Source organism: Lissotriton vulgaris, unplaced genomic scaffold (assembly GCF_964263255.1).
Source record: "Lissotriton vulgaris unplaced genomic scaffold, aLisVul1.2 SCAFFOLD_2041, whole genome shotgun sequence".
Classification (NCBI taxonomy): domain Eukaryota; kingdom Metazoa; phylum Chordata; class Amphibia; order Caudata; family Salamandridae; genus Lissotriton; species Lissotriton vulgaris.
Window position 1 is genome coordinate 332,473 of NW_028250290.1, and position 3,958 is coordinate 336,430.

The following is a 3,958-nucleotide window of genomic DNA, read 5'->3' on the forward strand; positions in this document are numbered from 1 at the left end:
TGCTTGCTTCCCCCCCCATAATCTACAGTGATGATGAACCAGAGGGTGGCATTGATGTAACAGAGGGTGGCATGGGTGAAAGAGAGGGTGGCAGTGGTGAAACAGAGGGTGCTGGGAGGCTGTGATGATGAACGAGACGTAGAACCAACATAGTCGCGACTGTTGCAAGCTGACAAGTAAGTTCGCAATTGCGAACTAGTACCAAACCCTCGCAAACTGGCAGAAACCCTTGCGAACACAAAAAAAAAGAAATCTGCAAATTCGCGAGAATTCGCGGATTTTGCGGATTGCGAGTTCGCAAATTCGCAAAATTCGCGAATGCCAGATTCGCAAAATTCGCCCATGCTTATGTGCTAGACAATGGAGCACAAAGACTTAAGGGGACCAAAACTCAACAATCAAGTACAGGAACAACAACCAAAACCAAAAACAATGATCATATACAATAACACCAATTGACACCATAGTATGTCCGATGTGCCTAGAACTAAATTCTGGACACTCAAAACTCACGCCCTTCATCTCTCAGCACTCCCAACCCATGTTCTGCCTCCTTCCATCTTCTCTCCACATGTGTAGCTTTTTCTGTATTCATGACTGCAAGGCAAGTAGGAGGGGAAATGGTAATGGACTCTGAACCACTCAAAGCACTGGGGCCTTTTTGAAAGTGGGATGGAGATACAAAAACAGAGATTATCCTTAACAACAATCCATCTTGAGAATCAGAGTCCAACATACAGAGTGCAGGACAAGAGGTTAAATGAGCTTCATTCCGTGAGAAAGTAACACTATCGTTCTAAAGTGAGATGCTGCATTTCAGACTCAAAGGCAGCAATTTCTCCGTATTCAGCATAATTAAATTACTAGTTAAATAATACAATAGAAGATAAAAAACAACTACACAAACGATCCCTAATAAACCACATACCATGAAATTCAATACATATGTAAAGCAATTCACCCTAAGTGGCAAGCTGAAAAATGATTCAGCTTTTTCCAAGTTCTTCATTGAACTGGGCGAAGGTTGGAAAAAGTCTTGATCCGGTCCGAAAAGGAAATGTCTATCACAAACTGCCAGGCGGCTGTCCATCTGTACATGAAAATAGAAAACTCCAAATATGTATTAGTGTGAGTTATTAAAGAAGTGTATATTGAGTCCTAAACTATGGGGGCTCTGTCTCGTCCTACCCCTTCTACCTTGGATGATTCACTCTAAAGGACACACAGTGAATTCTTGAATAACTAGTAATTACTCTCGGCAACTTTGCAGTCAGTCAAAAACAAGCGTATTCTTTACAAACAAGAGTCAATAATATGCAAATCAATCTAAGGTCTGACTTAAATTGAATAGCCTAGCCCAAATGTCTATCTCATGTCTGCTCTGCATAGGACCACTATCACCCCCAACATGTTTCGGCCTTGTTGGGCCTCATTAGTGAGGTATCACTTCAGTCTGTCTCGTTGTGAGCCCTAAGACTCACATAACAGAATATTTGTCTCACTGAGAAGAAAACATGATACATTGTTTGCTAGCATTAATCTAAGCCACTGGTTATTACTCAGGTCACATTTCAGAGCATATGGGTTTTTCTAACTACTCCATGACAGAGAGAGACCACTCCTAAGTGAATACGTTGTGGTCACTTCCCTAAAGGAAGAATTTAGCTCAAGCTGCCAGGCCATGTCCTCTCTTTACAGGATCACACGCATCCCAGACACGTTTTGGTTTAATTGTGCCTCATTCCTAAGTAGTACACTGAGGGCCTGATTTAGAACTCAGCGGACAGGTTACTCCGTCACAAACGTGAATATAAATTTCATATCATATGATAGTATTTATATTTCGGTGGATGGGATATCCGTCACCGTTGTGGCAGAGTAAACCATCCGCCAAGTTGTAAATCAGGCCCTGAGTCTTTTGGTGCTGCAAACAACAGATTCCAACTGGCTTGTCCTCACTCATGCCAGGGTTTGACCAGGCTGTGATAGGTTGGAGATCAGCTGATAATTGACTAGCACCATTTATTCTATGGTAGTGTCCTTCAATAGTGGTCTGATGACCTCCTACCATAGCAGGTCAGCGGCAATGACCTTTTCAAGTGAAAGGTGTCCGGATAGATGATGCTTGGTCTCAGTGGGCCCGATTCATAGAACTAACTTAAGACAAAATCCTAAACTTACTACTTTTGGTATTCACAGAAGTTAGGATTTTATCTTAAAACAGACTTAAAACAGACTTAAGTAGGATTCTGTCTTAAGTCTGTCTTAAGACAAACTTAGGACAAACTTAAGACAAAATCCTAACTTCTGTGAATACCAAAAGTAGTAAGTTTAGGATTTTGTCTTAAGTTAGTTCTGTGAATCGGGCCCAGTGTTAGGAAGAAAGGGATCATGCATGTGACAGGAGATAGCTCTAATGGAAGAATAATGTGAATCTTATTTGTATCTAGATTTGTTATTTCTTTCACTTTTATCAGTTTGAACATAGGTCTCTGGGGAGCTTGTATTATGCTGCAATAGTCTTGAGGAGTTTTTGTTTATTGGCCTACCAGTAGTTTAATGCATTTCCTGAGGCCTATGCTATCACTTAACTTTGAAATGAAATGAAAAATATATTTATACAGTGCACTGTTACCCAATAAGGGCCTCCTGGAACAACTTTTTATAATGAGTGTTAGTTCACACCATTTTGTTTGCAAGTGCTTACCTAACTGATATTTTTCCTGCAAGTAATCTGAAACTAAGCCATGCTGCTAATTGAGAAGCATTTTGTATCCAAGTGCATACATTCCTTAGCTTTATCTCATGAACTTTCTAAAACCGTATTGTGATGGTAAATTGAAGCTGTTTTCTATGCAGGGACATACCTTAACATTCTCTCATGAGTGACTCTACACAAAAAAGAGTCACATATGGAATGATTTTGAAAGTTCATATTGTCATATGGAAAAACTCCAGCGTTGAATTCTGGTCACGTCTCATGCTTTTCATAGCTTTTTCAAGAATTTCACAGAATTTGCAATGTAAAAAAATGGGACGTCTCTCACATGATTTGTTATGCTCTGCAGAAATTCACTTTTTTTTTCTCCACTTTTATAATTTTGCTTGTGCTGCTTGGGGACCGGGCACTTTTGTTGTGCTGATTTCTGTCAAGCTCAGCCATGACTCAGAACAAGAAATTACATACTCTAACTAACACTATATAACTAAAAGAATATTGGGTGAACATTAGGTCTGGGTGTGAAATTCCGGTCAGCTCGTGGAGTTTGCAGAGTTTTTCGCACTCTGCGCTTGCCAGCCTTACGTTGGCGAGCGCAAGAAAGGAAAATCTTACACCAGACCACCTCTCAGTGAGATTTCTCAATGTGGGTGGTTGCGGATGCCCGCTTACGCTCGCATTGAGAAACCTTCCGTTCGCGTTGAAGAAGCTGCCGTTCGAATAGAACATCTACTCAAGCGGCAGAAAGAAACAGCGCCATCTTGCGCGGTGCATGGTGCCATTTACGCTGATTTTCCAGCACAAGACGAACACCCAGTGCTGGAAAATCAACGTGAACAGCACAACCTAACGCACTCAGCCGCTTGCAGAACTCCACGTAGCGCGGAGGAGTTTTTGGGTCTCCAGGCAGAACTCTGCGTACTATGTCCAGGCCTAGTGAACATAAGAGTGTGGGAGAAAAGCAGAAAGAGAGAGCGGTGGGGCAAGGAAGCCAGAAGGAAAACTTGCACACCCATAGAACACTGTGGCTGTTGAAAGCTTCTGGGCGGGACAAACATAAGAAAAGGGAGGAAAGCCATCCAATAACCAACAGAGAACTGAGATAAACAAAAAAACAATCCAATTATGAGCAAGGGGCTGACCAAAAACCCGCTCTAAGGTTTTGCAAAGTACTGAAAACAATAGACATTTGACAAAGCATTACATCTGTCTGTGGAAATGACCTAAAAAGGCACGATC